At 31.7% G+C, this 22,935-nt stretch overlaps 1 protein-coding gene across 1 annotated transcript in view; it reads right to left on the reverse strand.

Annotated features, from left to right (window-relative positions):
- Positions 1-7,828, reverse strand: part of LOC129952610 (lachesin) — a 59,058-nt gene extending 51,230 nt beyond the window's left edge. The window contains exon 1 of the mRNA XM_056065296.1: positions 7,310-7,828. The gene's annotated coding sequence lies outside the window, so the exon portion shown is untranslated. The remainder of the gene's footprint in view (positions 1-7,309) is intronic.
- Between the last annotated feature and the right edge of the window lie 15,107 nt (positions 7,829-22,935).

Below are 22,935 nucleotides of genomic sequence, written 5' to 3' on the forward strand. Positions count from 1 at the left end.
CAGCCAGTCACTCAATCAGTAAGTCAGTCATTAAGTCAGTTAGTCAGTCAGTCAGTCAGTCAGTCATTCACTCAATCAGTAAGTAGTCAGTCAGTCAATAAGTCAGTTAATCAGTCAGTCAGTCAATCAGTAAGTCAATCAGTTAGACAGTCAGTTAGTCATTCAGTGGTCAGTCAGTTAGTCATTCTGTCAGTTAGGCAGTCAGTCAGTCATTCAGTCAGGCAGTCATTTAGTCAATTGGTCAGATTACTCAGTCAGTCATTGAGTCAGTCACTCAGTCAGACAATTAGTCAGTTAATCAGTCAGTCAATCAGTCATTCAGTCAGGCAGTCAGTTAGTCAGTCAGTCAATCAGTCATTCAGTCATTCAGTCATTCAGTCAGGCAGTCAGGCAGTCAGTTAGTCAATCAGTAAGTCAGTCATTCAGGTAGTCAATCAGTCATTCAGTTAGTCAGTCAGTCAATCAGTCAGTCAGTCAGTCAGTCAGTAAGTCAGTAAGTCAGTCCAACAATTAGTCAGTCAGTCAATTAGTCATTCAGGTAGTCAATCAGTCATTCAGTCAGGCAGTTAGTTAGTCGGTCAGTCAATCAGTCATTCAGTCAGGCAGTCAGTTAGTCAGTCAGTAAGTCAGTTAACTAATTAGTGCTTTAGTCAGTCAGTGAGTCATTCAGTCAGTCAATTAGTCAGCCAGTCACTCAATCAGTAAGTCAGTTAGTCAGTCAGTCAGTCAGTCAGTCATTCACTCAATCAGTCAGTAGTCAGTCAGTCAGTTAGTCAGTCAGTCAGTCAATCAGTAAGTCAATCAGTTAGGCAGTCAGTTAGTTATTCAGTCAGTCAGTCAGTTAGTCATTCTGTCAGTTAGGCAGTCAGTCAGTCATTCAGTCAGGCAATCATTTAGTCAATTGGTCAGATTACTCAGTCAGTCAGTCAGTCAGTCAGCAAGTCAGTCAGACAGTCAATCAGCCATTTAGTCAGTAAATCAGTTAGACAGTCATTCAGTCATTCACTCAGTCAGTCAGTTAGTCAGTCAATCAGTAAGTCAGTCAGTAAGTCATTTAACTAATTAGTGCGTTAGTCAGTCAGTGAGTCATTCAGTCAGTCAATTAGTCAGCCAGTCACTCAATCAGTAAGTCAGTCCGTCAGTCAATCAGACAATCAGTCAGTCAGTCAGTCAATCAGCCATTTAGTCAGTAAATCAGTTAGACAGTCATTCAGTCATTCACTCAGTCAGTCAATTAGTCAGTCACTCACTTAATCAGTAAGTCAATCATTAAGTCAGTTAGTCAGTCACTCAATCAGTCAGTAGTCAGTCAGTCAATAAGTCAGTTAGTCAGTCAGTCAGTCAATCAGTAAGTCAATCAGTTGGACAGTCAGTTAGTCATTCAGTCAGTCAGTCAGTTAGTCATTCTGTCAGTTAGGCAGTCAGTCAGTCATTCAGTCAGGCAGTCATTTAGTCAATTGGTCAGATTACTCAGTCAGTCACTCAGTCAGACAATTAGTCAGTTAGTCAGTCAGTCAATCAGTCATTCAGTCAGGCAGTCAATTAGTCAGTCAGTCAACCAGTCATTCAGTCAGGCAGTCAGTTAGTCAATCAGTAAGTCAGTCAGTAAGTCAGTACTTCAGGTAGTCAATCAGTCATTCAGTTAGTCAGTCAGTCAATCAGTCATTTAGTCAGTTAGTAAGTCAGTCATTAAGTCAGTCAGTCAGTTAGTCAGTCATTCAGTCAGTCAGTAAGCCAGTCACTCAATCAGACAATTAGTCAGTTAGTCAGTCAGTCAGTCAGTCAGACAATTACTCAGTTAGTCAGTCAGTCATTCAGGTAGTCAATCAGTCAGGCAGTCAGTTAGTCAGTCAGTCAGTCAGTCATTCAGGTAGTCAATCAGTCAGGCAGTCAGTTAGTCAGTCAGTCAGTCAGTCAATCAGTCATTCAGTGAGTGAGTCAGTCACTAAGTCGTTCAGTCAATCAGTCTATCAGTAAGTCGTTCAGTCAATCAGTCAGTCAGTCAATCAGTAAGTCATTCAGTCAGTCAGTAAGTTAGTCAATCTGTACGTCAGTAAGTCAGTGAGTCAGACAGTCAGTCTGTCAGTAAGTCAGTCAGTTGGTCAGCTATTTAGTCAGTCAATCAGTTAGACAGTCAGTCATTCAGTGAGTCAATCAGTCATTCAGTCAGGCAGTCAGTAAGTTACTCAGTAATTTATTCAGTCAGGCAGTCAGTCAGTCAGTCAATCTGTAAGTCAGTAAGTCAGTGAGTCAGACAGTCAGTCAGTCAGTACGTCAGTCAGTCGGTCAGCTATTTAGTCAGTCAATCAGTTAGACAGTCAGTCATTCAGTCAGTCAATCAGTCATTCAGTCAGGCAGTCAGTAAGTCACTCAGTAATTTATTCAGTCAGGCAGTCAGTCAATCAGTCCGTCAGTCAGTCATTTAGTCAGTCAGTCAGTCGGTTAGTTAGTCAGTAAGTTAGTCAGTCAGTCAGTAACTTCGTCAGTAAGTCAGTACGTTAGTCAGTCAGTCAGTTAGTCAGTCACTCAGTCAGCCAGTTGTCAGTCAGTCATTCAGTCAGTCAGGTAGTCAGTCAGTCAGTCAATCAGTAGGTATGTCAGTCAGACACTCACTCAGTAAGTCAGTCATTTAGTCAGTACGACCGTCACTCAGCTACTTAGTCAGTCAAATCAGTCAGTCATTCAGTCTTTCGGTCAGTCAGGTAGTCAGTTAGTCAGTTAGTCAGTTAGTCAGTCAGTCAGTTAGTTGATTAGTGCGTTAGTCATTCAGTCAATCAGATGGTAAGTTTGTCAGTCATTTTGTTAATTAGTGCGCTAGTCAGTCAGTTAGTCAGTCAGTCAGTCACTTAGTCACTCAATCAGTGAGTCAGTCAGTCAGTAAATCAGTCATTTAGTCAGTCAGTCCGTCAGTCAGTAGTCAGTCAGTCATTCAGTCAGTCAGTTAGTCAGTAAGTCAGTTAATCAGTTAACCAGTTAGCCAGTCAGTCAGCTATGCAGTCAGTCGTAAAATCAGTCAGTAACTCAATCATTCAGTCAGACAGTTAGTCAGTCAAACAGTCTTTCAGTCAAGCAGTCAGTTAGTCAAGCAGTCAGTTAGTCAGTCAGTCGGCCAGTTAGTCAGGCAGTCAACCAGTCAGTCATTCAGTCAGTCAGTCAGTCAAGTCAGTCAGTCAGTCAGTCAGTCAGTCAGTCAGTAAGTCAGTCAGTGAGTCAGTGAGTCATTCAGTCAGTCATTCAGTCAGTTAATCAGTCAAGCAGTCCGTTAGTCAATCAGGCACTTAGTTAATTAGTGCGTTAGTTAGTCAGTAAGTAATTAATTCAGCTAGTTAGTCATTCAGTCAGTCAATATGTCATTCAGTCACTCAGTGAATCAGTCAGGAAGTCAGTATGTCAGTAAGTTTGTCAGTCAGTAAGTCAGTAAGTAAGTCATTCAGTCAGTCAATCAGTCAATCAGTCATACAGTAATTTAGTCATTTAGTCACACAGTCAGTGAGTCACACAGTCAGTGAGTCAGTCAGTCAGACAGTCAGTCAATCAGTCAGTCAATCAGTCAGTCAGTCAGCCAATTAGTCAGTCAGTCATTTAGTGAGTTAGTCCGACAGTCCCTCGTTCAGTCAGGTGGTCAGTCATTCACTCTGTCAGTTAGTCAGTCAGTCAACGAGTCAGTTAGCCAGTCAGTCAGTTAGTGAGTCAGTCATTCAGTCAGTTCGTCATTCAGTTAGTCAGTCAGTCAGTTAGTCAGCCAGTCACTTAGTTAATTAGTGCGTTAGTCAGTCAGTCATCTAGTCACTCAGTCAGTTAGTCATTCAGTCAGTCAATCAGTCATTCATTCAGTTAGTCAGTCAGTTAGTCAGTCATTCAGTCACTCAGTCAGTCAATCAGTCATTTAGTCACTCAGTGTATCAGTCTGTCTCTCAGTAAGTTTGTCAATTAGTAAGTCAGTCAGTTAGTCAGTCAATCAGTCAATCAGTCATTCAGTCAGTCAATCAGTCATTCAGTAGTCACTTAGTTAGTTAATTATCGAGTTAGTGGATCAAGCAGTCAGTACTCAGTCGGTCTGTCAAATTAAATACTTATGTTATTTAATCTTAGAAAATATAAATAAGTCATTTCTACGATCTGTTGATTGTTTGGAAGATTGGATTTATTTGAATATAGTTTGCTTTAATTGTTGAATATTGGGAAAGACTTGCAACTGTTAGTGTGTTTCATAAATTAAAGCTTTTCTAAAAAAGAAACTTAGAAAAGATGTTTTTTAATAATAATAATAAGAATATCCTCAGATGACAACTACCTTAACAATATTTATAAAAAGTAGGGTCTGTAACATAGCATTTCAAAAATCACAAAAACCATGAATATCTCACTGACGTTTGACCAATCATCACAACTAAGAAGAACGTTACGAAAAGATTACTTGCCAAATTTTCTGTTACATTTCTAGCAAAGGGTAAGAAGAAAACTAAAAAACTCACTTAAAAAAAAATGATGAAAGAAGAATGAAGAAAGTGTGTTGTAAGTTTATAATTTAATTAGTAATAATTAAAGAAGTGGGTAAAAGGTGTATACTTTAGTCACACCCTCAATTTATTTCAATATTTGAAAAGAAAACCTCTCCAAAACAATATTTTCCATAAAATTGTTTTTGTTCACCAATATATAAAAAAATGATTGCTTTTTTGTATTAAACAAATTATTTACGCCAAGAATTAAGTTTGTGTCTTTTTTTTAGAAAAATGTGTGTCTTAAAAAATACCAGTAACAAAAGTTTTCCAAAAATGTCGGAATTTAATATGAAAAATTTTGTCTCCAAGAAAATATTTGCTTCCACAATGGATATAACATAACACAATAATTCTTTCGGATATATAAAAGTACATATCCTGAATTTACTAATTTCACTTACTCACGCTCACTCACTCACTCACTCACTCACTCACTCACTCACTCACTCACTCACTCACTCACTCACTCACTCACTCACTCACTCACTCACTCACTCACTCACTCACTCACTCACTCACTCACTCACTCACTCACTCAATAACTCACTAACTCACTTAATCACTAACTTACTCACTCACTAACTCACTCCCTCACTCACTCACTCAATAACTCACTAACTCACTTACTCACTAACTCACTCAATAACTCACTAACTCACTTAATCACTAGCTCACTCACTCACTAACTAACTCACTTACTCACTAACTCACTCACTCACTCACTCACTCACTCACTCACTCACTCACTCACTCACTCACTCACTCACTCACTCACTCACTCACTCACTCACTCACTCACTCACTCACTCACTCACTTACGCACTCACTCACTCTTATACTCACTCACTCACTCACTCACTCAATCACTGGCTAAGTTATTCAAATTATTGTTCAATTAACATTTTTGAGATTTTAGATTTCATGGTTTCACTTTGAGTTTTTTTAGAATCATTCCCAAGAAGAGTTGGATCTAGAGTAATTAATAGACTACAAAAAGTGGGCGTGTGCTTGACTGCAGAGAGTATAAAAAAAGCAATAACTTTAAATTAGTTTAATTCCACAAAGTGTTAAATTTATTAAAATTTCAAACTTTACAAACATTATTTTTAAAAAATCTAAAAAATTTAATTTTCGAAAAATTCAATTCGGTAATTCCAAATTTTCAAGGGAAATTAATAATTAATGAAATTTATATGATTTAATTTTTCAAAAAACTTCCAAAATCGTAAGATTATTATAGTACGTGTTTACAATTGCACAAATTTAAATTTCTTATTTCAGCCACAGTAATATGATATATGATTGACAAAATAGTAAGATTTGTTCTATTACTATTTTTAATTGTTAAGCCACAATTGTTAATCAACCTTTAAAAAAAAGTAGTTTATTATGTGAGCAAATTAAAATATACTTTATTTTAATATTCAAACAAATCAACGATACAATTATGTCTGAGCCTTAGAATACTAGTTCAGGACTTTTAAAGTTTATACAATAATTTTAAACATTTTTTAATAAAAATCCTCAAAACATTAATTCATTAAATTTCATCATTTTTATCAACACTGTTATTTCTTTTTTAATTCTACCTCTATAACTGCTTATTAAAATTTAACATTAAACAAAAAAGATTAAAATATTTTTCATTATAAAAAAGTTTTAAAAAGGAGGAAAACTTAGGTATACAAGTCTAAATATACCATATTTTCACTAAAAAGAGATGATCTTTCATATTTTGTTCGACTTATCCAAATATTCGATATTCGATCGAATCTTGAATCTAGAAAAAAGGGAGCTTGCTGATGCCAAAAAAAGAACATTAAAATTTAAAATGCTCTGCTCCTAAAGCTCAGAAATTATTTTAAGGAAAACATTGTTTATTAGCAAAATATATTATTTTTTTAATCCTCAATCCTCTTCAAATTTATCATAACCTTGACCAGCTAAGAATATATCAGACCAAAATGAGAAGTCAAAATCTGAACATACCACCAAGTCAAAGGGTTAAAAATAAAGATATTTCCAATAGAACAGGAATTATAGACGTTAACAATAGAAAAATAAGGTTGAAATGGAGCTGGGCAGGTCATGTATCTAGACTTCAGGACCAAAGATGGACAAAAATGACAACGAAATGAAGACCAAAGAACAAGAGGCCAGCAAGACGACCCAATAAAAGATGAAGTGACGATCTATCACAAATTTTTAAAAATGGGCACAAAGAAGCCAAAAATATGGACCCATGAAAAGCCTTAGGGAAAACTTATGCCAATAACCAACTTTATTAACTTTTAAAATTGCATCAAATTATTTTATTTAAAAATTCAATATGATTGCATAATTTTAATATTTAAGTTTTTGTTTTCTTTTCTTTTAACGCTTTAAAACATAAAGTTTGTGTCTTAAATTTTGAAAAATAAAATTAAAATTTAAGAAAAAACAATAAATATTGTAATAAAATAACATTTCAAAATCATTTCAAAATAAAAATAATTTATTTAGAATTCCCAAAGGCAATTTAAAAAAAAGGCTTGTCCAAGTTAATTTTGTATTAATTTTTGTAAATGTTAAGGGGCTCTTCTTTACTTAAAAAAAAAATAGGCGTGGTTCAATTGTTCATTACTAAATTAATTTTAGAATTAATTGGTTAAGCATATTCTTATTTAGCTTTTTTAATTCCTCTCTTAGCTGATCACTACACCTCTGATCACTTTTAAACAATATTGTCAACAGGATACCATTTCAAATTTAATAGACGATATGTTTGTTTTTACACAGATATCTAAGGTACATTATCTACTCACTGTGTTTTGATCGTTTTTCCAGAAAAAAGTACGTGAGATCACCGGTTTTTATCCTTTAGATATTTTCCTATTATCATATTCGAGGATGATTTTTTAGTCCTTGATTTTTCTGTTTTCAAATTAAACCATTAAACGCATTTTTTGTTTGTAATTTAACAACTCGAAGCAACAATTTTCTTAAGTTTGCCTCTTAGAAAAATCCATCCATCATTGGGAGAATAAAAAATAAAAAAAGAAAAATAAAGAAATAAACACTAAAATTATAACATTTAAAGCAATTTAGCATTTATATACTACGCGTACTTTTAGAAAACTGTTTTACCTTGAGTCTTTTTTAAAAGCTTTAAAAAATATAACTTGTTTTCTAGTGTTCATTCATTCTTTAGCTCTTCTTAATCCAATCGTCAAATATACACTTAGGGGAAGCACTAGGTATTATTTTTTTAAAGCACCAAATACATTAAAATCAAGATGGAAAACCAAAATACGCCTGATGATGAACCCAACCGAACCCAACCGAACCACGTGAAATTCTGTTTATTACTGAAAATGCTTATTTAATATCAACAACGGTATGAAATTAGATAGCTTATAGTCTAGTAATGAGAAAGCAAAATAAAAAAAAAACCATGAGTTATCCTTAAGAGGAATGTAACTTCAACGAACACACAAAATGTGGTGGAGTAAAATAAATAAGTTCCACAATATACAAAAGAAACAATCCACCATGTGGGTTCCTTTTCCTTTGAAATTAACCAAACCATTTCGTTTTCGATGCTTGGGCATGCTTTGGCTATGTTATGTATGTACAGACTACTCGTAGCTCCATGTGGAAGAGTCACATACTTGCCATGTGCGCCAATTGTTCGTTGTTCCACGAGACACCATGAGATGAGCTGAAGCTGAGCATGAGAGTTGTTAAAGTTTCATTCTCAGTCTCAGTTAGGTATAGCTTAGCAATAATATGAATTCAACTTATTTCAAATTAATTTTATTTTGATTTCTCCATCTATCGAAAGGCAAGGCATGCGCCCGGGCCATTTGGATTGGATTTGATGGCGAAAATATTATTAAACCGGTAAAGTAATAGTGTCTGCTTGCACCCGTTTGCCGTAACCGTTTCTTTGACTAGTAAGGACTGGTAAGGACAAACGACGACGACGACGACTATGCTATGGTATTATAGTCCTTATTCCATAATATACAATATACAGTATACACCCCTAATAGGTATGTAGGTACATACATACATATATAATTTTAAGCATACATAAAAGCAAAAGCTTATATTAGTTGTGGAGAAATATAAAATAACATATTTGCAACTATTTTATGTTAAAGTTTTTGTTTTTAGTTTCGCTTTCGATCGTTTAAAAAATGTTTCCTAAGAATTTCAAAACCCGGAGGCTACAATCAGGTGCAAGTACCTAGATTGTATCTACATCTACATCTATATTATAGTCAAAACTCAACATCCTAACAACAACAATAACAACAACACGCATTTTAAGTTTGTTTTCCTTTTTGGGTTTTTTGAAAAGAGAGTTCCTTATAACGTGGTTTTATTTCTATACTTACTCAGAGAAGTAGTCTTTTGAAATTCGATTGTTAATATGCTTACGTTCCATTGTTTCAACAAACTTTTTTATTATTTGTATCTACATACTGAGAATGAGATTCGCCCTACGAGTATGTATGACACACGTTTTATAACATACCTACGTAGCAGCAGAGCATAAGCATCCATTTGCGAGAAGTTCTTACAACTCTTTTTGCTTTTTTTTTGAAATATATGAAGCTACATATTATTATGTATAGATACATATATGTATGTATGTAGGTACCTACAGAAACTTATTCCAGTCAATAAAGAAAAACAAACGATTTTGATTGCATTAGAATTTTTGGTAGGCGCTGGCAGAGTAGTAGTTGTTGTTGTTGTTGGTTTTTTGAGGATATACATTTTCAGATATATTTTTGTGTTGATTTTGTTTTTTTTTTATTTTTAGATGAGCCTTTTTATGGAAGAGTTAATTACAACTATTTGTTCTGTTTGATTCCAAATAATCTCTAAGTCTAAAAGTTTTGAAGGACTTATTATGTGCACATACATTTGTACATGAATATCTATTGAAGAACATACTTGAGGTTAATTTTTTGGCATTTATGGGCCTAAGTTCTATTTTCATAGTTAGAATATTCATCAGAGGTTATATTGAAAGAATTGTACTGACAAAATCGTGTATTAACATTTGTAGCTTTAAAACAAGGCATTTTTAGTAAAACTTGTAATTTTAACAATGGGTATCTATTAACATCAAACACAGCTCATGTTAAAGATTATGTGTAGGTGCAAGGAAAACACGTTGTTTTGGGAACTCAACTGATTTTAACCCTTTACCCTTTCATATATCAGCCCAACCGTATTTATGTCGATATTTTCTAGTTTTCAACAAATTCTGTTGTTTTGTGCATACAGCGTGATATTAGTAACATAAACGCTCTAAATTTTATTGATAAAAGCAATCTATGAACTAGTTTCGACAACAATTTTTCGGTCAAACTCGTCACAAAGGGTGCAATACGAGAAACGCGTGTTTGAGAAATTCAAAATGTATAAAAAAAAAAGAGGATGGGATGCGACCCACACTGATAACTTCCCATCCCGTCTGTCCATTTGTCTTGCTTAAAAGTTTGTTTATATGAACTCGTATCAATTTTTACCAAATTTGCGTACTATTTTTTGTAGATTCTATTTTTTATGAAAAACGGATTTTTATATAAAAATTACTGAATATCGAAAACAATATTTTCTGTGAAATAAAATAAGTTTGAAGCCAATATTTTTAATTTTTGAAAAGCTATTTGAGTCGAAAATAAGTTTTTACCAAGTTTTAGTATTGTTTTTTTTAGAGTTTTATTTTTTGTAAAAAAAACTGTCAACTCGACTTTTTTCAAAATTTTGCTGAATGTCGAAAACAATATTTTTCAAAAATCAATTTTAGCAACTTGTATACATTTTATTTTAGGTTTTTAATTTTGTAAAAAAAAACTGTCAATTCGATTTTTCTCAAAACTTGTCCTAATATTGAAAACAATATTTCTTATAAGGTAAAATTAGTTAGAAGCTATTATCTCAAATTTTTGAAAAGATATTTGAGTCGAAAATCATTTTTTACCAACTTTTGTTATTTTTTTTTTGTTTTTTAATTTTTTGTAAAAAAAATCTGCCAATTTAATTTTTTTTTCAAAATTTTACTGAATGTTGACAACAATATTTAAAAAAAAAATAAAAGTAAATTAAAGCCAGAAGTTCTGAAAAGATATTTGAGTCGAAAATAAATGTTAACCAAGTTTTAGTATTGTTTTTGTTTTAAGTTTTATTTTTTGTAAAAAAACTGTCAACTCGATTTTTTTTCAATATTTTGTCGAATGTCGAAAACAATATTTTTTATAAGATAAAATTAGTTTGAAGCCCATATTTTAATGTTTTGAAAAAATAATCGAGATTCAAAAATCAAGTTTCATTAACTTGTATACATTTAATTTTAGGTTTTTATTTTTTTGGTAAAGAAAACTGTCAATTCGATTTTTCTCAAAATTTGTCCTAATGTTGGAAACAATATTTCGTATAAGTAAAACTTAAAAGATATTTGAGTCGAAAATCATTTTTTACCAACTTTTGTTCATTTTTTTCGGTTTTTAATTTTTTGTAAAAAAAAAAACTGTCAATTCGATTTTTTTCAAAATTTTACTGAATGTTAACAAAAATACTTTTTGAAAATATTTTTATTTATATTAAATTAAAGCCAATATCTCAAAGTTTTGAAAAGATATTTGAGTCGAAAATCATTTTTTACCAACTTTTATTAACTTTTTTGTAGGTTTTTATTTTTTGTAAAAAAAACTGTCTATTCGATTTCTCTCAACATTTTTCAGAATGTTGAAAACAATATTTCTTATAAGATAAAATAAGTTTGAAGCCTAAATTTCAAGGTTTTGAAAAGATATTTGAATCGATATTCAATTTCTACCAACTTTAAGCAATGTTTTTTTCAGATTTCTATTTTTATAAAAAAAAACTGTCAATTCGATTTTTCTCAAAATTTTATCAGATGTCAAAAACATTATTCTTCGTTGCACAAAATTATTTTGGAGATGAAATAATATGAAATATAATTTTGGAGGTGGCTAATTTTTTGTACAGTTGTTTTGATTTATAAAAAAAATGGATTTTTTTTAAAAAAATATACTTCTTTGATATCACGTTACAATTTAATTCAAGTCTCTAGCAATTTTGGTTCGTAAGATATTGAGGGTTAACCAGAATGTTCACCTTTTTTTTCAAATTGCTATGGTAAAAAAACCACCCACGCAATTTTCTTGAGAGCCCTTTCTGCATCTTTCTGCCTTATTATCTGTATAACCAAATTTATTTGAAATCGATATATCTTCGGGTTCTTGAGCTATGGACGACGAAAAAAACGTCGCGAACGTACGGACGTACCCACGTACGAACGTATGTACACACGCACGCATAGACATCTTTCTAAAAATCTTTTATTTCGACTCTAAGGACCTTGAAACGTCGAGAAATGTCAAAATTTTCAATTTGACAAATCGGACCCATTACAATAACTTCCTCTGGGAAGTTAAATATAAAAATAAAATGTAGTGCTTGAAAAAAGTTACTATAGTAAAGCAAATAATTAAATATTATTGACAATGTGAATTTTTTCGATTTTTTACCGATATAACAGAATTCTGATCGTAGTACCAGTGGCATGATGGTTAGTGCGTTGGACTGTCATGCGAAAGGTCTTGGGTTCGATCCCTGCTTACGCCACGTAAAGTTTTTGCACGGGTACTGCCTCTTGCGAGGAATTGACAGATTCTCCAAGAGTAATTCTTGTCATGAAAAGTCCTTTCTCAAATTTGCCGTTCGGATTCGGCTTAAAACTGTAGGTCCCTTCCATCCCTGACATCAGTACTCGCAAACAGTGATGGTTGAGAGTTGTCCGTCAATAGGCCCTAGTTCTCAAACGGACTGTTGTGCGATCCAATTTATTTTATAACAAAATTTAGATATGGACACACATCGGTCGATACTTCTAAACAAAATTTTCAGGACAACAGCAGTGACGAAGATTCTTCAGATGATGATCACGAGGAAAATAGATGCAAAAATCTTCCGCCTCTATATATTCCAGTGTGTGATGTATCCGATTGGGAATTAGAAGATAACATTTCTCTTTCCCAGATGGCAGGGCTAAAAAAACCCAGACGCGGGTTTTTGGAAAAATATGATAAAGAAACCGCATTCACAGGTGATACGATACGCCAATACAATTCTACAAGTACTTGTTTACAGACGAAATGTTCAAATACATAGAACAAGAAATAATCAGATACTCCTGTGAAAAACGTTCCAAGAACTTGCTCATATAACAGCAATGGAACTTGAACAGTTTGTTGGAATATGCCTTTACATGTCCATTGTACAGTTACCATCAACTAGGCTTTATTGGAATGAAAGCCTTGGTTAACCAAAAATTAACTCTCTAGTGGCATGTAATCGGTTCGAAGAAATAAAAAGGTTCATACATTTCAACACCAACTCGACGCATATACCCAAAGGACAACCAGGACATGATAAGATCATTCATGGATCTATAAGCAGATAAGCAGAGACTCCTTACTGTTCCCAGAGAAGTATATGCAGCAGTAGATGAACAAATTATACCAACCAAAGGCAGATCATCTATGCTCACACAGATGGGGATATCAAAGTTTTGTTCTACAAACTATTCTTTGACAACTGGTACGCGTCCTTACCGCTGTTGACTTATCTGGCAAAGAAAGTGTTTTTACTGCTAGGAACCATGAAAGCCAATCGGTTTCTGGGTTATAAAGTTTCTAGCGAAAAGGAATTGAAAAAAAAGGAAGAGGTGCAACTGTGGAAAAACTGGCGACAATTGATTACCTGGATATTTCTGTGGTAACATGGTTTGACAACAGAATTGTGAACCTTGCTTCGACATATATCGGCAGCAAACCATCTTTTGAAGTCCAACACTTCAACAAAAAAGGAAAAGGGATACCAAACTGTATCATGTCCAAAGGCAGTCATGACATATGATCGGCATATGGGTGGAGTTGATCTTTTCCTCTTGTTGGATACTATAGAATACAAATTAGATCAAACAAATTTTAACACAGAATATTCTTCCACATGATCGACATGACAGTCATGAATGCGTGGCTATTATACAGACGAACGCTTAATGGTTCTGCGGCGTGGCTGCTACTAACAGACTTCAAGTGCGCGGGAGTCGAAGACCTATGCCATGTCAGCAAACAAAGCACAATTAACAAACGTGGACGAAGCTCTTATGTCATGGAGAATAAACTACAATTGAAGAAATTGAAAGTAATGTTCCAGACTGCCATGGAAGATCTTAAGTGGACTGCCGAGAATGCAGAGTAAATCTTTGGTTGAATGAGAAAAAAAACTGTTTCACAATATTTCTGTAAAACTTGTAATTTTAACAATGGGTATCTATTTACATCAAACAAAGTTCATTTTAAAGATTATGTGTAGGTGCAAGGAAAACACGTTTTTTAGGAAACTTAACTTATTTTAAATGCATACATATACTTAGTGGCACATGGATAGGTATGGCCCAGAGAAATAGGGCCCAGGGACATAATGCCCAACTTTTTTTTTGGGCTTATGTCTCACATCGGTGGGGCATTAAACCGAAATTGTATTTGGGCCTTAAGTCCTACTCAAATATAACCTAAGACCCAAATTTGTTTGTTAAAAATTGCATATTGTCCCCAAATTTTTGAAGAGCCGAAAAAGAATAAAAAGTATTTGTGTTTGAATACAATGAACAATAATTGTTTGATACCCCAAGGTTTCGGGCGTCTTGGTCTACGCCATCTCTCCACGCTGTTGCCTTCCATAAAATCTACTTCAAAGAACTTTCTGAGCTGGTTCCTCTTCACTTATATGAGCGAGGTCTCTAGCCCACCGGAGTCTACATATCTTAATTTTGGTCACAATATCAGCTTCAAGGTAGATTGCATACAATTCATGCTTGTAGCGTCTCCGAAATCTGCTAACTTATTAAAATTTGATATCTACATACCTCTCGATGAACAAAAAACAAAAAAATTAAGGTAGGGCAACAGCTCGTAGGGGTAGGGCCTTGTGACTTACAACGCTCAACTATTCCTGTGTCTAACATATATGCCCAATCCGAACAGCAAATTTGGGAAAGCACTTTTCATGAAAAGAATAACATTACTCATATAAGGTTTCTCAATTCCGACAATACCCGTGCGTAACACAAATATCAGGAGGCACAGACAGGGATTAAACGCCACCTGCCGCGTCCATCCGTCGATAAACTAGACTCGTTTTTGGTATGAGTTGTCGTGGGATGAGCTGTTTTTTGGGATTCCTAAAACTTATTGAAGGCAAGAATAGTGAATATGGAAAATGATTGCATCAAAATAAATTAATTGAAATTTAGTTGTGCTTTTAAAATAGATTGTGATAAATTCTCTCTAAATATTTAATAAACATGTGAATCTAGTTAGTTTTTTCTTGTTAACTGAATAAAATGTGCTGCGCAGAATATAAAATAAATTTTAAGATGAATTAATCTTTTTTTAATATATTAATTTTGTCTACAGTAAATTTAATTTCTTGTCTTTTTATTTCTTACATTCATCTTAATATTTTTGTGTGTGACATTTAAAATAAATTTAAAAGTTATTTTTAATTTGATTTGTTTTTTTTTTTTTTGCTGACAAAAAGATATTTACGTTGAGATTTAAATTTCGCTTTGTCATCGAAAAACTCCCTGTTCTTAAATGGGAAGCTAATCCAATACACAAACCATTTCATTGGATAGTTTATTTTCCCAGTATTTCATATTTTTGGAATGAGTCCTTGCTTACGCTATCAGCTATCTAACATGTGCTTAGAAATAAATGAACTGGCCAATGTTTTTTCTCGCAAGCTAAGTAGTACGCTCACATTCCATTGTTACATATATTTAAGTTCCTTGTTTGGTGCCTTGTTTAAAATTCACTAAAGAGACAGAGACTATTTTTTGGTTTTCTCAGCATTGAAATGGTTCTCGATGAAATGATTAAGTGTTTACTCATATTTAAAATTTGTTTTTGACCAACAACTCAAAAGAGCTCTGCTAACTTGATAATAAGCGTAATGTTATTGAACCAGATTTGCTGAAGAGAAATTGGAACCGTCGACAGAAACTTTGAGAAGGTGAATCTTCCTTTAAATTTCAGTTCCCAGGATACCATTTGTACAAAATTGTGTGAAATACAGAAAGGCGTCGCTTGATTCCCCGACCAGTAAAAAACTAAAAATAACACAAAATGAAGGTTTAAGACACATTTCATATCCGTAATAAAAAATTTGATCAGAAGAGTTCCGAATGTTCAGGGACAGCTCACAAGGCGAATTGCACTCTCAAAGGCTAAGAAGATATATTTCTTCAACAAAAGTTCACTTTAAGCATCAGTCTGTTATTCATTTATGTCAAGTATATGGTATTGTTATACAATACCACCGACGGGCTTCAGAAAAATAGTAACGGACATGACGACCGAAGATTCAAAATAAAGACCAATATAATAGCTTCTAGATAATCATGTCTATTCCTAAACGTTTCAATAGGAATTGGAAACAGACAAAAGCTTGTTAAAAGTCTTCTAATGGAAAAACTTCATCTAAGTGTTAGTCACATTTTTTTCAAGAATAATAAGTTGTGGACTTAATTTGGTTGTAAGAAGGTCTAATCAAATGTTTAATAATCCTGCAGCATGCACAAAACTTGTAACATAAACTGTCGAGACCAATCCATATCATAAAGATTGGAAACAAGTTTCGCGTTAAAACTATTTTTTGTCCGTAGAGAATAAGAACCTAGTGACTTACAACTCTTAGAATTTTTTTATTTTCAATTTGAGAAAGCACTTATCATCACAAGACTTGCACTTGATTGATTTGTCAATCGAAAGAGGCAGTACCCGTGAAACAAATTTAGGACGAACAGGCATGGATTGATCCCAAGACCTCTAGTATGGCAGTCCTACGCACTAACTATTGCGCCAAAGGTACAACTACTAGCAGCAGATGCATACTATTCTGAATTTGCTAACATATGTACATAATTTATTGAGTGACTTTTTTGACAATTTTCTAAAATTGTTCGAAACATATTTTAACGACATTTAAGGAACAAATAAGAAAATATGTTTTTAGGAAGCAGTAAAGCATTAACATTTTTGATTATTAATTACATGATGTTACACGCAATATTTATAATAATATTTTATGTTTTCCAAAATTTGTAGTTTATTTTTTTTCAATTTTTTGTATTATATAAATTTTAATGTTTTTTTTTCTTTTTCAGCCTTCTGACACCATTTACAAATACAGAATTTTGACCAACCAGGATTTGTCGTACAGATTTTTGACCATTCAGAATTTTGTAATACACAATTTTGACACACAATATTATGGCCCATACTGTACCGAAAGTCGAAAAAGAACATTTTCCACAGTTCATCTTTTTGCTAAGCTCATCCCTACACTGTTTATAATGTAAGAAGGAATAACTCATCCCAACATGAATTCAATACCGGAAAACGAATGTATCGAAATAAGTGGTTGGTGCAATCGATATGTTTTTTTTTTAAATTGTATTTTAAATGAAAAAGCGCAGAAAATGTTCCTCATATATTAAATGATGGTTTCCAAGCATTTTTATTAATTGAAATTTTGACATTTATCGACATTATAAGGTCCTTTGATATTAAATTTATCGTTTCTAGATCTTACCTCGATTTGAAGCCAAAAATTGAATTCTTCGTTGCATACAATAGTCTGGAGTCAATATGATTTCTTTTATTAAAAATTTTAAAGTGGGAAATACTGTTTTACAATTTTTCTAATTTATACAAAAAAATGTTCAAATCCATGTTCATATTACAGGAGGTAAAGGCCACGGATCAGGTGCCGTGCATAAGTGGTAAGTGACCTCGCCAAACTTAGAGTGCGCAACTGGAGAAATCTAGCAAGGGACCGAGGTAGTAATTCAATTTTTTCAAGTTTAATATAATTTGGTACCAAGTCACAATGTATAATATAAAATTAAATTAAATTAAATTAAGTTAAATTAAAATAAATTAAATTAAATTAAATTAAATTAAATTAAATTAAATTAAATTAAATTAAATTAAATTAAATTAAATTAAATTAAATTAAATTAAATTAAATTAAATTAAATTAAATTAAATTAAATTAAATTAAATTAAATTAAATTAAATAAAATTAAATAAAATTAAATAAAATTAAATAAAATTAAATAAAATAAAATAAAATTAAATTAAATTAAATTATATTAAATTAAATTAAATTAAATTAAATTAAATTAAATTAAATTAAATTGAATTAAATTAAATTAAATTAAATTAAATTAAATTAAATTAAATTAAATTAAATTAAATTAAATTAAATTAAATTAAATTAAATTAAATTAAATTAAATTAAATTAAATTAAATTAAATTAAATTAAATTAAATTAAATTAAATTAAATTAAATTAAATTAAATTAAATTAAATTAAATTAAATTAAATTAAATTAAATTAAAGTAGTTAACATTATTGGTTTGTGGAATGTTTGGGATAAACCAATTAAATTGTTAAAGTAAAAAAAAATACACATACTCTTTTTGTTTTTAAAGTTCTTTCAGAATTTTTTTATTATCTGTAAATTAAAATTTATTTGAAGTCGATATCTGCCTTTGTACTTGAAAAAAGTTTTTCACATTACGTCTAGAAATGTAATAACTTTCAATTTGACAAATCGACCGGGATACAATAATTTTCTATTGGAAGTTAAATATGGTAAACAACTTTCGTGAACGAATATAAGTATTGTACGTATTGACTACATTTAATATATTGCACAGTCTTACGTCTGAAATATTTCAATTGGAAACAGTTAATTGCCAACTTTTTGAAATTTTTCAAATAACAATTAGGCCTATTACAAAACAATTTAATTTGCAAAATTTGAAAGGACCAATGTACATTTTTTAGTGTGAGTTGCATTTTATTATAAGAAGCTCACACTCGGAGGTTTCTTATAGCCTTAATATTCCAGAGAGACAGTGTAAGTGTTAGGAAATAAGTTAGGGTTTATAAACGGGGGATAACATGCATTGGTACAAATTTTTACATATTTTGTGTACTATTTTTTGTAGATGTTTTTATGAAAAAAACGGACTGTTGGATTTTTATATACAAATTACTGAATATCTAAAACAATATTTTTTGTGAAATAAAATAAGTTTGAGCCAATATTTTTATTTTTGAAAAGATATTTGAGTCGAAAATCAATTTTTACCATCTTTTGTAATTTTTTTTTATGTTTTCAATTTTTTTTACAAAAACTGTCAATTCGATTTTTTAAAAAATTGACTAAATGTTGTAAACAATATTTTTTACAAGATACAATTATTTTGAAGCCAATAACTACAATTTTTGAAAAGATAATTGAGTCGAAAATCAATTTTTACTAACTTTTATATATTTTTGTTTAGGTTTTTATTTTTTGTAAAAAAAACTGTCAGTTCGATTTTTCTCAAACTTTGTCCTAATGTTGAAAACAATATTTCTTATAAGTAAAAATTATAAGAAGCTATTATCTCAAAGTTTTGAAAAGATATTTGAGTCGAAAATCATTTTTTACCAACTTTTGTTAATTTTTTTTCATTTTTTAATTGTTTGTAAAAAAAACTAAAAAAACTGTCAATTCAATTTTTTTTTAATTTTACTGAACGTTGACAACAATATTTTTTGAAAGATAAAAGTAAATTTAAGATAATATCTCAAAGTTTTGAAAAGATATTTGAGTCGAAAATCAATTTTTACGAACTTTAATTTTTTTGTAAAAAAAACTGTGAATTCGATTTTCTTCAACATTTTTCAGACTGTTGAAAACAATATTTCTTATAAGATAAAATAAGTTTAAAGCCTAAAATTTAAGTTTTTGAAAAGATATTTGAATCGATATTCAATTTTAACCAACTTTGAGTAATGTTTTTTTTATAATTTGTATTTAAAAAAAAAACTGTCAATTCGATTTTTTTTCAAAATTTTATCAGATTTCAAAAACATTATTTTTCGTTGCACAAAAGTGTTTTGGAGATGAAGTCATATTTTAGTATTAAAATTACACGTTACAATATATGATATAAAATTTAATTCAAGTCTCTAGAGTTTTTGGTTAGTAAAATATTTAGGGTTAACCAAAATTTTAACTTTTTTTCCAAACTGGTAAAAAAACCATCCACGCAATTTTCTTGAGAGCCCTTTTTGCATCTTTCTGCCTTATTATCTGTATAACAAAATTTATTTGAAATCGATATCTTTTCTGTATCTTGAGTTACGGACGACGAAAAAACGTCGCGAACATACGGACGTACGAACGTACATACGTACACACGCACGCACAGACATCTTTCTAAAAATCATTTATTTCGACTCTAGGGACCTTGAAACGTCGAAAAATGTCAACATTTTCAATTTGACAAATCGGACCCATTGCAATAACTTCCTATGGAAAGTTAAAAAAAAACAAATTCCATATGCACAAGGTGTGTCTGTCTAAGAAGGGGGATCTTCCTTTTAGTTAGAGTTCAAAGTTGAAGTATATAGCACGTTCGGTTTGCGTTTTATGCGTATTTTTTGCAAGTAAGTTTTTTAGTGGCGTAGTGAAAATGTGTGACGTACATTACTACAACCAGCGTGTTGTGATTCAATTTTTAGTTAAATCTGGTGAAAAACCCTCGGAAATCCTCCAAAAAATGCAGGTTGTCTATGGAGTGGATAGCATGTCAAAAACGCGTGTGTTTAATGGGCGAAGCGGTTCAAAGAAGGGTGTGAATCGGTGGAAGACAATGCACGTGAAGGAGCTCCCGTCACCTCTCGTACCGACGCTAATGTTGATCGTTTGCACATGTTGATCACACGTCTGACTGTCGCCTAAGCATTCGTGCATTGTCTTACGAGTTGAACATCAACAAAGAAACGGTTCGGAAGATGTTACACGAGAATTTGAACATGCGAAAGATCTGCGCAAAGATGGTTTCTAAGGTTCTCACCTATTCTCAATCGTTGTGCAAAAGTTTTTGGCAAAAAAAGGCACCCCAACGTTGACTCACCTACCCTATAGTTTCGATATTGCTCCCTGCGACTTTTTTTATTCCCCAAGAGAAACGTTGGTATCGTTGTGTAGAATTAAAAGGAGGTTATTGTGAAGGTCGATAGTAAAATTTTTCATTTTCTGGTTTCTTATTGACAAATTCCCAGAACTTAATAGCAAAACCTGGAATATGAAAAAAATCAAGTACCTTGTACTTAAAAATCACCAGTACCAGTCATTTTTTAAATACTTCCTTCGAGTACTTTTACTGGACACTGTGGTAATGTAAAGTACATTTTCAAATACTTTCCAAAATGTTACACGTCTTTTAGATTCCTAGATGGGTAAGTAAGCATTTAATTACATGTTTCATGCATTTTTAATATTAAACCTGAATGTGTTTAATATTTAATACTAAATGTATTGCAAATAAAAAAGTATTTGCTTTTGTCTTTTTTTTTTTGTTTTTTCCTCGAATTGTTTTCACAAAAAAGGTAAAAAAAATCGTTTGTAAAATTTATTTATTATACATTCAATACAAATCATATATGTGCTTTATTTTTTAAGTAAGTCTTCCTTTTCCAACTCTAACACTCTTCATTTTGTTTTAATAAATAAAATATGAAATACTGGGAAATGGTGTGTGTATTTGACGAACTCATCAAATACACGAACCATTTCATTCTATAAGTTAAGCTCATACCGAAAACGAAAACTCATCCCAAGAAAAATGTAATTCTAGGCAAATGAAGATTAATGGTTTGTATCTTACATATAATATACTCGTTTGGCTTGGGGTTTAATGTGGATGAAGCTATAGTAGATTTATTTTTAAAATTTGCTTTAGAATTTCCCTATGGGTGTTATATAATTCAGACTTCCTGATAATAAGACAAAATTATATTTATGGTCAGATTTATGCACACTGATAGATATGATAGCTATATTCAGACAGTACAAGTATTTAGCAAATGGTTTAAGCCAATTTTTAGGAAGGTGTAATGTGGTAGACAAGGCACTATTTAGGGTAGATACATTAATTTGTGGGAAAACTATTAGGGTCAATTTTTTTTTGCATTTTACAGCATTTTATTTTTTCAAGTACCAGAACAGGGGCTTAAAAAAGTATTGCAGTCCAAATGCACTGAGGTACTTTTTAGTTCTGTTTATAAGAAACTTTGAGGACGACACATGGAGCGTTTCAATAAAGAAAATTAAACATATTTTAAGTATTAGAACAAATATGTTCAGAACAACTTTGATCTCCCATTACTAAAAAAAGGCAAGAGATAGATATAAAAAGCAAAAAATTCCTATGTATGAATCAGTTTTTGGGTGAGGCCCTACTTCTCACAGGACTGTAGCGACATTTTAAGTAAATAAGAACTCCTAGAAAAACCATTGAGTTTATATATTGACAGATGGATAAAAAACATGCCCTGCAAATAATTTTTAGTCCAAATCAAGTTATAAATATTTTTTTGGACGTTTTCTTATCCGTCAATGTAGATTTTACAGTTAGTCATGAACTGAACGGATAAACAATATCTAAGTAAAATCTGAATCTACTTAATAACGATTTTTATAAAATTTGTCTAAAATTTTTTTCTTAACTTGGTTTCTCCAATTAAACTGACATATTATTTTGTTTAGTTTTCTCAGTAACTATTGAATAGATTTTAAAATTTTTGTCTCCGCAAGCTCTTATACTGTCTAATAATATTTTTAGATTTGAAAACGCCTCATCATTTTTTTACGAAATTCAAATGTGAAACGTAAGCTTTAAGTAACTGCATACTAAAAATATTTTTAAACTAAAATTGAAAAATTTTATAAAATTAATTAAAAAAAACTACCGATTTGGGAAAAAAAAATTAATAAATAAAGATTTTGTTTAACTTTCCATAGTAAGCTTAGTAATCGGTCCGATTTTTCGAATTAAGAAAAAAATTTCATTTATTGATATCTGTTTGTGTGTGAACGAACGTTTGTACGCCCCTACGTTGGGGAAGCTTTTTCATTCTTCTATTTCTCAAGAACTTGAAGATATATCGACTTCAAATAAATGTTGTTATACAGGAAACAATACAGAAAAATGCAGAAAGAACTATCAAAAAAATAGCGTGTGTGTTATTTTTCTATAGCAATTAAAAAAAAGAGCTGGGATGCGACCACCGATAACTTGACATCCCGCTGTCTAAATAGTTTAGTTTGAAAATATAGTATTGTTAAATAGATTTTTAGTTGAAAACCCTTTTTACCGACCCCAAATCAACAATTACAAATTAAAAAAAAAAAAACTGTCCATATACTCGCAGCACTTGTGATTTTCTTACTCGACCTACTTTACTGCTCATCGCCGTTTTCCATTAC

The sequence above is a fragment of the Eupeodes corollae genome, chromosome 3 (assembly GCF_945859685.1).
Source record: "Eupeodes corollae chromosome 3, idEupCoro1.1, whole genome shotgun sequence".
Taxonomy (NCBI): domain Eukaryota; kingdom Metazoa; phylum Arthropoda; class Insecta; order Diptera; family Syrphidae; genus Eupeodes; species Eupeodes corollae.